The sequence below is a fragment of the Neophocaena asiaeorientalis genome, unplaced genomic scaffold, assembly GCF_003031525.2.
Source record: "Neophocaena asiaeorientalis asiaeorientalis breed wild unplaced genomic scaffold, Neophocaena_asiaeorientalis_V1.1 scaffold82, whole genome shotgun sequence".
NCBI lineage: Eukaryota > Metazoa > Chordata > Mammalia > Artiodactyla > Phocoenidae > Neophocaena > Neophocaena asiaeorientalis.
The window spans coordinates 4,091,793-4,105,952 of record NW_020173068.1 but is presented as its reverse complement, the minus strand read 5'-3'; positions in this window follow the sequence as shown (position 1 = coordinate 4,105,952).

Below are 14,160 nucleotides of genomic sequence, written 5' to 3'. Positions count from 1 at the left end.
GAACAAAGCCCTTGCCTTTATGGAGCTTCATTCTGGTCGGGGAGACAGCCAGACGAATACAAGGATGGCTGGCTGTTGCAGGGCAAAAGTGGAAACAGGATGACCCTGAGGAAGCATGGCAAGACATGAAGGACGTAGTGGGGAAGGAGGTAAGAAGGGGTCAGACTTGAGATAACATTTTAAAGATAATCCCACAAGATCAGCTGATGTATTGGAGAGAGCTCTAGGAAGAAAGAGGAACCAAGGGTGATTTTGAGGTTTTGAAATAATGATATTATTATAATCACAAAATGAAGCACACATCTGAGGCCAGTGCAACACGAGAGGCTCATAGTGAGTGCTCTAACAGCATTTAATACGGAATCTGAGCCTGTCTGAGAGTCAGGGAGGGCTTCCTGGAGGAAGTGATATCACAGCCAGTGCCTGAAGAATCTATAAGAGCTATCCAAAAGAAGCAGGGAGGCAAGAAGAGTGGTCCTGGTGAAGAAGAAGGAAATGCACAGGATGAGCAAGAGTTTTCTCCGGGTTGAAGAACAGTTGCTGTGTCTGGAGGCTCCTGGGTCAATATGATGCCAGACAGGTGGGATGAGGGGACTGTACTTGGTCCTGAGGGCAGTGAGAGCCAGAGAGAGGTTGTCAGGGAGTGCTACACCACTTAGAGCCCCCAAAGTACCCTCTGGCTGCTATGTGGAGAAGGTTCTGGAGGGGGAGCAGAGTGGAGAAGCCATGGTTTGGTTAACACTCCAGTTCTGAGAGTGGACAGGCCAGGGGTGTATCCTGGGTCGCCATTCCTGGTCTTTGGGCAAGTTACCTAGCCTCTCTATGCCCTAGCTTTCCCATCTATGAAATGGGTAAGAGAGCAGTACCCATCTCAAGCGATTGTGGTTAAAATTGAATAAGATAACCTAACGAAGACTGGAAGTTGAGGGGAGAGGCATCAATGACCTTGCCATCAAGCAGACCCCCAAGAGGAAGAAGGAGGTGCTCCACACGGAGCTCCACGTGGCTGTACCCGGAGGTCGGGGAAGGGCCTGGGAAAGGGAGCAGGACTCCAGAGCCAGGCGCTCCGGCCGGGGGACGGGCCTGGAGGCGGGGGACCTGCCTCGGGTGCTCCTCCCTGCCCGCTTCCAGGAGCGAGCTTGACTGCCCCCTGGTGGCCGGGGGCTGCCAGCTGAAAGCTGCTCCAACCCCAGATACCCTTGCGCATGCCCGCGACCTCTGTCTCCCGCCTGACCAGCTTTCCGTGGAGTCCTCCATCCTCTGTCCTGCTCACCAGAAGGACGTCTACACTACCACCCCTTGGGTACCGGATTCACAGCTTACCACGGCTCTCTCAGGGCTCAAGGTCACCATTCTCCAAAGCCTCCAGGCTCCCGCCACCTCTAGGCCCATGACGCTGGCCCCCATCCCTTACCCTAGCCACTCAAGTCCCCTCCCCAGCTTCTTGAGATCCTTCCAGAAACGTCTTTTCACATAATACATAAATATAAATATATTCTGATACTTTTTTTTTCAAAAATGGTAACAGATACACTGTGCCTTGCTTTTCCCACCTAAATGGTGTATCTTATAGAAGTTTCCATGTTCATACGCGAATCTCCCACTGTTGTGCAGCTTCAACAGTTAACTCATGGCAGATTCATTCTTTTTTCTAGCCATGTAATATTCCACATTTTTTTAACCAGACCTTGAACTCAGTGATTCCAACCTTAAGCATGCCATGGCACACACACAAAATACTGGAAATGCACACTGAGGAAAAGCTGGAAGTGGTTTTGGACTGTCTATATGGGTCCTGGGGGGAAATTCATTCCATTTCTATATATTTTTATGATGAGAGATGAAATACAACATATTTCATCGGATATGAAGAATTAACTTTGATTAATATATCTAAATACACTATTTAAATTTTTTTCCTTGAGACACTTGATCTTGTTCCTACGAACACAACTTTTTTATATGAGGTTTTATGATCAAAATGGTTTACACAGTTCCTGATCAAAGTTTTAACAATGATCTCTTCAAATTCTTGGTAGTCAGCATTAACAAGACTTTGTAACCTCAAGTAGGTGACAAAAGAAAATGTTAAGCCATTCCAGAACTTACAGTTGAAATTATATTTTAATGTTTTAATAGTTTTTCCCTTTCTTTAATTGACAAGTACAGTGTTGTAATCAAGTGGATTTCAAATCCAAATGAACTTTTTCATTTTGGGTATTTTAAAATAATTGTGAGTTCCAGAGCACAGGAAATGACCTAGAGCTTTCAAACTCTTTTTCTTTTTTTTTTTTTTTTTTGAGAAAATTATATAACTGTTATTAAAACGGAACAAGGCTGTATAGCGCAAAGGAAGAGAGGGGAGGCAGGAAGGCAAGGAAAGCGCATTCTAGGCCAATTATGAACATGCAAGCCAAAGTTCTAAGTATAATATTAACAAATGGAATCTAACAACATATAAAAAGAATAATAGTTCATGACCTAGTAGGGTTTATTCCAGGTAAACAAGATTGACTCCATATAGGAAATCTTTCGAGGTAATTCATTGTACCGAAACATTCACAAAGAAAATCCTTACGGTATTTCAGTAGCTGTTAAAATAGTATTTATTTATGATTTTTAAAAAATCTTTTAGCAAGCCGAGGGTTTAAAGTTAGCTTTCACCCTTCTGAATTTCATAAAAGTTTAAGATAATGATTGTGTGCATTGCTTGTGCAATTTTTAAAAATTAACAAGTTTTTCACGAAAATCGGCAACTTATATCATGATCAAATTCATTACATAATATCCAGCTCTCCATTTTTCTATCTCCACCATCACAGCCTTTGTCATGAGATAAAAAAAAAAACCCAAGAACTTTTTCTTAATATATAGACAATAATAGAAACAAACATATATGATGCCTACAAGTTTGTCCTCTTTGATGTTTAATAAATATCCATGCACTAATGTTAGAATTCAGGGCATATGGAGTATTAATTCCCTCCTAAATTATATGGAGTATAATTCCCTCCTAAATTATTATCCCATTTCAGTAGGTTCACACGTGGATAATTAGCTTGAATAATTTCATGATAAAGAACCTTGCGAATTCTTATGACTTTAAATGGTCTTCCTACAGAATTTTAAGGAGTCAGTCTTAAAGTTTGAGGAAGTCAAACACTAAGGTACCAAGGATAGGGACATAAAGAAAACGGTCTTCTAAGAATAAAATTTTAAAATATATAACATAATATAGTGGCCTGGCCTGCTACATTTGTCTTACACGTTTTACATGGTTTGTAAATTTGTTACTGAGTGGGAAATGACCAGTGCCCGCATCAGCTTGGCTTAAGTTGCACTGGTGTGAAAAATACTCCCCCCAAACCCCAACCCCCTACACCCCACCAAGCAAAACAACTGTGTAAAAGCAATAACAATAAAAACAATGATAAGGCCCTTATTTGCAAACTATTTATGTGGTGGGGCACCCCCAGCAGCTAGTTGGCCATCCCTTTTAGGAACATCAATCTCTCCTAGGCTTCGCGCCAAGCTCCCTGGGCACCTGGAAAGCAAACTTCTCCAGTGGCTCCATGGACTTTGTGGAGGGTCCTTGTGGAGGGTGGGTGGCCCTCCTAGATGGGAGGCCACATGCTGTGCAGGTGATCACTGCAGTTAGGTGTCCAGGAAGGAAGAGCCCAAACTTGGCCATGCTTAGCTCATCCTGGTGGAACAGTGGGGGCCGCAGGAGAGACAGGCTGTGTAGTGGTTAGTAGCTGGACTCTGAAACCAGACTTCCAGGGCTAGCTGGGTGCCCTGGGACAAGTGACTTAACCTCTCTGTGCCTGAGTTTCTTCACCTGTAGAATGGGAATGATAACTATACCTACCTGATGGGTGGTTATGCAGATTTAATGCTAATTTTATGCTTGTAAAGTGCTTAAGAAGGGTTTCTGGCACCATAAATATTATACAAACTTCATCAGTCTATACTGTCAGACCTCCCACCCCTCACCACCAGAGCTCTGGGGACGCCTGAGGTGGCTAGTCTGGGGGCTGATTCTAACCTTATTATGGATACCCCCCAAACGCAAAGCCTAAAATAAGGATTCAAGTATAAGTAGTTTAAAAGGTGATCCCAGGGTAGTGGGGACAGTGAGTCAGGGAAGGACAGGAAGTCAACAGAGGATGCAATGATGAGTAACCTGCCAACTCAGACAATGGGGCTCCTTCCCAGGGGATCCTTGAAAGACCCGTGGAACATTCTAGGGGAAAGAACACGAGGTATTTATACACTAACTCCCATCCCTCATCAGCTGAGGGCTGCTCCTAGGTCATTTCTCCTCAGTATTTGGCACTTCCTTCCTGCCAAGCATAAACCTATGGTCAAGGAGGCACAGGCACCTGTTTCTTGAGTGAGAACTGTCCACCAAAGCTGCACCTGACCTTCGAGGGTGTTCTGAAGGCACATGGCGGGGGTACCATCACGTCTACCACAACTTATGAAACTTAGTAGCATATCAGTTGGGAAATTCTGCTTGAGGGAGGAACAATTGGTGGTGAGCCACTTTCGCTAATCCAAACGATATGCAATAAAGAACCTCACTGATCCATCATTTTGCACACACATGTGTGTATCCACAGGATATTCGTAGAAGTAGAATTGCTGGGCCATTCGTCATTTGGAAGGGGACGCCCCAAACCGGAATCCTGTGAAACTGCCTGTCTTCTGCACACTTGCCAACATCCGTGTTAACACTCTTTGACCTCTGACAATCTGGCTGATGAAAAAATAGTATCCCATACTTTAAAATTTCATTTTCAAACCTCTAATTGAGGCTGGCATCTTTCAATAAGTTGAAAGCCATCTGTACCCCTAATAAGTTAATGAATCTACACAATGACCAACGAAGGCTGCCAATGGCACACAAGGACAGTGAGGCAGCATGTACCTCCTGGCAAAAGAACACCCATGAAATACTCTTGCCAGGGAGGGATAAACTGGGAGATTGGGATTGACATATACACACTACTATATGTAAAATAGATAACTTAATAAGCACCTGCTGTATAGCACAGGGAACTCTACTCAATACTCTGTAATGGTCTATAAGGGAAAAGAATCTAAAAAAGGGTGGACCTATGTATATCTATAACTGATTCACTTTGCTGTCCACCTGAAATTAACAACACTGTAAAGCAATTATACTCCAATAAAAATTTTTTAAAAAAAGAAAAAGAAAGAAAGTCGGTCCCAAAAGGGTACATACAGTATGATTCCATTTATAGAACAATCTTGAAAGGACAAAATTAGAAAAGAAGACCAAATTAGTAGTTGCCAGAGTTAGCAGGGGCTTGGGAGGGAGAGAAGTGGGCGTGGCTAGAAAGGAATCTTTGTGGCGATGGAAATGTTCTGTACCTTGACTGTGTCCATGTCAATATCCTGGTTGTGATTTTTTATTTTACAAGACATTACCGTTGGGAGAAACTAGGTGAAGGGTAGATGGGATCCCTCTGTATTATTTCTTACAGCTGCATGTGAACCTACAATTATCCCAAAATAAAAAGTTTAATTTAAATTAAAAAAAAAAAGAAATACTCTTGCCAAAAAGTCAAATCTGCATCTGACCAAAGCCTCTAAATGTGACCACCATTGATGGAAAATGCAGGGGACAGAGGGACACAATAAATGATACATGGGAATGCAATCAGTAAAATGCAGACTGGGGGAAACTCCTCAGGACAGATGACCCCCCTCTGCACTTCCATGTCTGGGAAGATGGAGCAGAGGAGCTTTCCCCTATTTCTCCTGCTAAGTAAAACTAAAATCCCTGGACATTGTATATGCAACAAGCATAAGAAAACTGAAAGGTAAAGAGAAGGCAGGCTGCACGGGGACCTCAGGACCTGAGGAACAACACGATGGTGAGTTCCCCAGTTTTTCCTCTCTGCCTCAGAGACCCCAGACTTGGGGCCAAAGAAGCTGGAGTGGGCTACCCAAAAAAGCCAATGGGCACAGAACAGAAAAAACAGCCCCAACCAAAGCCGGCTCTCTCTATTCAAAGGATTAGGAAAGGATCATCCTAGCAGGACAGAAAAGTTTTAGACAATAACAGCTCTACTCCAGCCAAATACCACTAAAAAAACTATGAAGACTATGGCCAGCCACATCAGCAAAGGCTGAGTGGGGAGCCTAGGCTTCCACCCTGATTCAAGGTGCCCTGACCCCACTCCCACCAATGTGGGGTGTTGTGAGATAAGGCCAAAGGAGCCAGGACTTTCATCTCTGCTGGCCAGTTAATGAGCCCTCTCCTGCTACACCTACTCCCCACAGTGTCAGTGGAGACCACATTGGGAGCCCGGAATTCCACCCCTACCTGGCAATAATGAAAGTGGGTAAAGAGACATAAAGAAAGGTAAGCTTTCTACACTTCACTCAAATGGGGAAAATGATAACATCAGTAGACTGTGACAAATTATGTATATGTAATGTAATACCCACAGTAACCACTAAAAAAGCTGTACAGACATACTTGAAAACACTATAGATAAATTAAAATGGAATTCTAGAAAACAATCTTCAAATAACCCACAGGAAGGCAGAAAAAAGAAAACAGGGAAATGAGTAACAAAGAGAACACACAGAAAGAAAATTAGGAGATATGTCTTAACGTATCAATAATTATATTAAGTGTAATGGTCTAAATATACCAATTAAAAGACAGATATTGGCAGAGTAAATTTACAAAACCAACTATATGTTGTCTATAAGAAATCCTTTTAAAATATATAGGCAGGGACTTCCGTGGTGGCGCAGTGGTTAAGAATCCGCCTGCCAAGGCAGGGGACACGGGATCGAGCCCTAGTCTGGGAAGATCCCACATGCCGCGGAGCAACTAAACCCATGTGCCACAACTACTGAGCCTGCGCTCTAGAGTCCGCATGCCACTACTACTGAAGCCCGCCCAGAGCCCATGCTCCGCAACAAGAGAAGCCACTACAATGAGAAGTCCGTGCACCACAATGAAGAGTAGCCACTCGCCACAACTAGAGAAAGCCCGTGCGCAGCAATGAAGACCACAGCCAAAAATAAAGAAAATTAATCTTTAAAAAATATATAGATAGATAGATAGAGGCAGGCTGAAAGAAAAAGGATAAAAAAATATATCATGCAATCAACAATCAAAGGACAGCAGCAAAACTGATGGAACTAAAAAGAGAAAGAGACAAATCACAATTAATACCCTTCTTGCAACAAGTGATAGAATAACTAGACAGAAAATGACCAAAAATATAAAGAGTTCAACAACACGATCAACCATCAGGATTCGATTGACATTTATAGAACACTTAACACATTCTTTCCAAGTGCCCATTAAATATATACCAAGATAGACGATAGTGTGGGCCATACAAAAACCTCAATAAATTTAAAAGAATTGAAATCATACAAAGTGTGTTCTCTGACCACAGTGGAACCAAACTAGAAATCAGTAACAGAAAGATAACATGAAAATGTCCACACTTGGAAACTAAACAACATAATTCTAAATAACTCATTGGTCAAAGAGGAAGTCTCAAGGGAAAAAAAAAAATACATTGAACTAAATGAAATGAAAATTCAAGATATTAAAATTTGTGGGACAGAGTTAAAACAGTGCCAAGCGGGAAATTTAGGCAATAAGTGTATACATCACAAAAGAGAAAAATTCTCAACTCATTAATCTAAGTTCTCACCTCAAGATGTAGAGAAAGAAGAGCAAAGTAAATTCAAAGCAAACAGAAAGAAGGAAATAATAAAGATAAAAGCAGAAATCAGTGAAATTTGAAGACATATGAAGAAATAAAGAACTCTGATAAAGACAAATACATAGGTAATATAAAAGGAGTATTGGGCTTCCCTGGTGGTGCAGTGGTTGAGAGTCCGCCTCCCGATGCAGGGGACACGGGTTCGTGCCCCGGTCCGGGAGGATCCCACATGCCGCGGAGTGGCTGGGCCCGTGAGCCATGGCCGCTGGGCCTGCACGTCCGGAGCCTGTGCTCTGCAACGGGAGAGGCCACAACGGCGAGAGGCCTGCGTACAAAAAAAAAAAAAAAAAAAAAAAAAAAGGAGTATTAATGTATTTTTGGTTTGTAACTCTATTTCCTACATGATTTAAAACACAAATGCATAAAAAATTAGAAACCTATGTTATCAGGGCACACAATGTATAAAGATACAAATTTTGACAAATATAAAGGGAGAGGTACAGAGTGGTATAGGAGAAATTTTTATGTTATTGAAGCTAAGCTAGTAACAATTCAAACTAGGTAGTTATAAATTTAAGATGTTAATGGTAATTAACTGTAACCATTAAGAAAATATCTTAAAAATATACACAAAAGGAAATGAGAAGAAATAGAAGACTTTGGGACCTCCCTGGTGGTCCAGTGGTTAACACTCTGCACTCCCAATGTAGGGGGCCCGGGTTCAATCCCTGGTCGGGGAACCATGCCACAACTAAGAGCCTGCATGCCACAACTGAAAAGATCCCACATGTCGCAACAAATATCCCACGTGCTGCAACTAAGACCCGGCGCAGCCAAATAAATAAATATTAAAAAAAAAAAGAAAAGAAATAGAGGACTTAAGCAAACTACAAACCAATTAGACTTAACAAACATCTATAGGACGCTTTACCAGCAACAGCAGAATACACATTCTTTAGTGCATATGAAATTTTCTCCAGGATAGACTATATGTTAGTTCGCAAATCAAGTCTCTACAAATTTAAAAGATTGAAATAATATAAATGCATCTTCTCTGACCACAGTGAAATAAAACTAGAAATCATAACAGAAGGAAAATTGGAAAATACACAAATACGTGGAAATTAAACAACACACTGTTAAATAACCAATTAGTCAAAGAAGAAATCACAAAGGAAATTAGAAAATACTCAGAGACAGATGAATCATAACACACCAAAACTTATGGGATGCAGTAAAATCAGTGCTCACAGGGAAATTTATAGCAATAACTGCAACTTTGATGAATGGACCAATTTCTTGAAAAGTACAACCTACTAAAAAAAAAAAAAAGTACAACCCACTGCAACTTACCCAAAATGAAATAATTTGATAGCCTTTTAAAAGCTAAGCGAATTGAATTTGCAATATAAAAATTACCCTACCCCACCCCCAAATCTCCAGGCCCAGATGATTTCACTGGAGAATTCTACCAAATGGTTAAAGAAAAAGTAACACTATTTCTAGATAATATTTTCCAGAAAATAGAGGGAAGGAAATTACCCTGATACCAAAACCAGACAAAGATTCAGATGACCACCTGCAATCTAGATTTAAGGTTGATCCTCATTCCAAGAAAATTCAAATAAAAATGTTTGAGACAATCAGGGAAATCTGCATACTGAATGGATATTTGATATTAAGGAAATATTAGGATTTTTTATGTCTAGTCATAGTATTTTGGTTATGTATATTAAAACAGTCCTTAATGACATACTGAAATATTTATGAATGAAATGATATAATGCCTGGGATTTATTAAAATAATTCAGGGGCAAGGGTGGGAAAATGAGGACCATGTGCAGATAATTGTGAACTCCCGGGAGACACATGGAGGTTTATTAAACTATTCTTTTTGTATGTTTGAACTTTTTCTTAAGAACTGTTTAGGGCATTTCTATTCTTTTTCTGTAATCTCCCTGGTGATGACTTTTGTTTACTTTCTACTGCATTCTTGTTTTTTTCTTACTGATTTGTTAGATGGGTTTAAAAAAATCTTTTTTAAAAGGAAATCAGCCCTTTATCTGTCATACAGGTTAATACTTTTTAGTTCCTCATTTGTCTCCTGAGTTTCTTTCTCATTTTTTACAGAAAATTTCAATATTACAGGCTAATTTGACCCAAATGTTTTGACCTCGTATATGTGTTTACCCCAAGACTATTTTGACTATGACTTTTGAATTCAATTATTTTTATCAGAATTACACTAATCCAATACATCAAGAAAGAGTTTTCTTGGGCAAGCTGAATGAAACAAATTTAATCCCTCCATTAGTTATTTTATGACCAAAATTAAATTCTTTCTAATGTTTCCCACTTTAAATTTAATTTTACGAAATTATTTTTTCATGAAAAGCACTTAGTCTCATGGGGTAAATGCCACCATGAAGATTTAATTCTTCTCTCAGTCATTTTTAGTCTATATCTGATTTCACCAGTTTCCTGCCATTGTGCGTTGTCTACTATGTCCATTATTTTTAATTGGTCCAATTTTTTCAGGTCACATTTGATTATCTAAATGTCAAAATTTTACTCCCTGTTTGAATTTTAGTCAATATCTAATTTAACATGTCAGTTTTCGTTTCTGTCAACTTGATTTTGTGTTGGTTATTTCTATACATCTGTGGTAGTTTGTATTATTATTATTTTTTTTTTTTTTTGCGGTACGCGGGCCTCTCACTGCTGTGGTCTCTCCCGTTGTGGAGCACAGGCTCCGGACGGGCAGGCTCAGCAGCCATGGCTCACGGGCCCAGCCGCTCAGCGGCATGTGGGATCTTCCCAGACCGGGGCACGAACCCGTGTCCCCTGCATCAGCAGGCGGACTCTCAACCACTGCGCCACCAGGGAAGCCCAGTTTGTATTATTTGCTCACAGTTCTGCCTTCCCTCCTCACGCTCTCCACATACCCTCTACTGGAGGACATTTCTCTACTCATTGATGTTGAACTTGACTGTGTTGGCAGTCTATATTTTCCAAAGATGACCACAATGTATTTCCCATCTCACATTCATCTCTCAACATTTTAAAAAAAATTTTATTGAAGTATAATTGACTTACAACGTGGTGTTAATTTCTGCTGTACAGCAAAGTGACTCAGTTTTATATATATATATTCTTTTTCATGTTCTTTTCATTCTGGTTCATCACAGGATATTGAATATAGTTCCCTGTGCTGTACAGTAGGACCTTGTTGTTTCATTCATCTCACATCTTACATTGACCTTGATGTCTTCCCATCAAGTAGGGGAGGTCTCTGTCCCCTCCCTCTTGAACCTGAGTGGATCTCCGTGAGAGCCTTGAGCAACAGGGTTCAGAAGTGATGTGTCTTCTGCGGCTAGATCATAAAAGTACAATACACTTCCCCCTTGCTCTCTTGGAACCCACCCACCATGCTTTGAGGGAGCCCAAACTAGCCCACACAGAGAGAACACCTGGGGAATGCCACAGAGAGGTGTTCTGGTTGACGGCTCCAACTGAGGTCCCAGCTGACAGCCAATGTTAACCACCAGATGTGTAAGTGAAAACACCTCCAGAAGATTCTGGCCACAGCCTTGAATGTTTCCAGCTGGCGGCGCAGACAGTCTAGAGCAGAGGCAAGCAGTTCCCAGTGTGCCCTGCCTAAATTCCTGAACTACAGAATCAGTGAGCAAAAGGAAATGGCTGTTTCATGCCTTTAAGTTTTAAGGGGGGTTGTAATGTAGCAGTTGTAACCAGAGCACCACAGGACTTGCTTTGACTGGTGGAACGCAGTGCTGGTTCTGTGTGTGGTTCTGAGCCTGGGCTTTCAGAGCATCGTGGGTCCCCACTGTCTCTCTGGCCCCTCAGGAGTCTCTGACTTCTGTCATGACAAAAACATGTGCCTGCTGGTCCCAGAAAAAGGAGATACATGAATAACCCTGAACCCAACTGTTACGGGCTGAATTGTGTCTCCTGCAAATTCCTATGTTGAAGTCCTAACCCCTAATATCTCAGAATGTGAAAGCACTTGGAGATAGGGCCTTTAAAAAGGTGATAAACTTAAATGAGGTCATCAGGGAAGGCCCTAACCTGATATGCCTGGTGTCCTTATAAGAAGAGGAAATCTGGACACACATGGAGACACCAGGGATACAAACAGAGAGGAGTGACCACATGAGGACACAGTGAGAAGGAGGCCATCTGCAAGCCAAGGAGTGAGGCATCAGAAGAAACCAATCCTACCAACACTTCAATCTTGGACTTCTAACCTCCAGAACTGTGAGAAAATACATTTCTGTTGTTTAAGCCACCCAGTCTGTGGTATTTTGTTATGGCTGCCCTAGGAAACCAAAACACCAACCCAGAGCCTGGAACTAAACCTGGCAGATCCCAGCAGAGCCTCAGCCAACCCACAAGCCCATGAAAGATAGAAATAAATGCTCAAAGTTATAAGCGATCAAGTTTTGGTGTTGTTTGTTACACAGCATTATTGTAGGCGAAAAAATGACTAGTACGACATCAAATTTTCCCCAGGCCAATTTTGACAATTTTCTTTATTACCCACAACGTAATTCCTTAGCAAGTTATTAATCTAAACAAAGTTTATCACCTGCATAGTTCAACATCTTCAGTTATGTCGAAACTGCCCCTGCTGCTAGCAAAGCATCAGGGCCTGGGTCAAAATAATGGGGTCAAAACATACTATCAAACATTTCTATAGCTTTTATCCCCCTTAGCCTCCCACTGGCCATGTTCATGCCAGTCCTGCCCGCAGGCCAGGAGACCTGAATGCCAGGGCTCCTTTCTGCTCCATGTCTGCATCCCCAGCATCTTTCATGCTAAGGCAGTGAAATGGATCCCTCAGGCCAGACAGAAACTTGCACCAAGGCAGCTGTCTTTCTCAAATAAAAATTAAATGGATGTTCAAGGCTTCCCATGCTCTGGCCCCCACATACTCCCTCAGCTCCATCTTTCCCTGCTTTTCCCCAGACTTGTGTCTTCAGTAGAGGCAGCAGAGACTCCAAGGCCCTGTATGAGTCTCCCATTTCCCTGTCTCCCCTTGTTCATCTCTTCCTTATCCTGTGACAACCCACTGGCTTCCTTTATTTCCTCTTTCATGCCATGGTCCTCACTACCACAGGGCCTTTGCACATGCTTTTCTTTGCCTAAAATGCTGTTCCACCACCCCTTTCATCTAGTTTACACTCAGTCATCCTTCATATTGTAACCAAGCAGGACCCTATGAGGCCTTCCCTGAATAGATCCCCCCCCATCTCCTCCACCTGCTTTTTGTCTGTAGAAAAACTTTAGTCAAAGTTTTAAAGAATAAAGTTAATCAGAGAAGTGAGAAAATGCAGAAAGAAAGGAAAACAGTCAAGCAAGACAAAATAATAATACTTTAGCCATTAAACAAAGTCAAGGACCTTTAGTTCTTCCTCGAGGACTATAGATAACATTCTGAGCCATGTCCTTTGAGCTGTTTTGCAGATACTGAAAACCCCACCAGGTGGGAGAAGTTAACTGTAGGCTGCCCGCAAGCATGTAGACCCCAGTCCACCTGGAACAAGGCGGCTGATGATGCTGACTCCTGATTACCTCCCCACCAAACAGTCAGAACAATGTCCATGAGCTGATCACACCCTGCTCCTTGAATACTATAAGACTCCTCACTGGGTTCGTGCCCCGGTCCGGGAAGATCCCACATGCCGCGGAGCGACTGGGCCCGTGGGCCATGGCCGCTAAGCCTGCGCGTCCGGAGTTGACCCAAAAAAAAAAAAAAAAAAAAAAGACTCCTCACTACCCCCTCCAGGGCAGGACACACATTCCTGAGGGCATTAGCCCACTGGGGCCCCCTTTGCCTGGCAAAGCAATAGAGCTATTTCTTTCTACTTCACTCAAAATTCTGTCTCTGAGGTTTAATCTGGCACCAGTGTACAGAGGATGAATTTCGGCAACAATATCTCAAATATGAAGACACTTCTTCAGGGAAGCCCACCCTGACTTCTCTAGATTAGGTCAGTCCAAGTACCATGTATCTCCCCTTCTTAGCACTCATCTGTTCTATAATTTATTAGGGTGACCATTACAGACTTTCAGATTCATGAGGACTGGAAAACACGACACTGGAATGAGGTCTCATTCACTCTGTCCCCAGAGTCTGGTACATAGTGGACGCACGATAAATATTTGTTGATTGAATGAATATTGTCCCAATTGCCCTGCTGAATCCCTCCATTGGCATCCAGGGTGTCCTTGGAGGTGTGCCGCTCAGATGTCTCTTCAAGAGGACCTGCTATGAAGAGGATAGGTGTATGACCACCTCCAGCTGCTGCACTTTCAGAGCTGCTGCAGTGTTCATGCCAAGGCCACAGCCCCCCTAGGAAACCAAGGACTACAAAGGACTGAGCACGGTGGGACTCTAGGGATGGGTCAATTT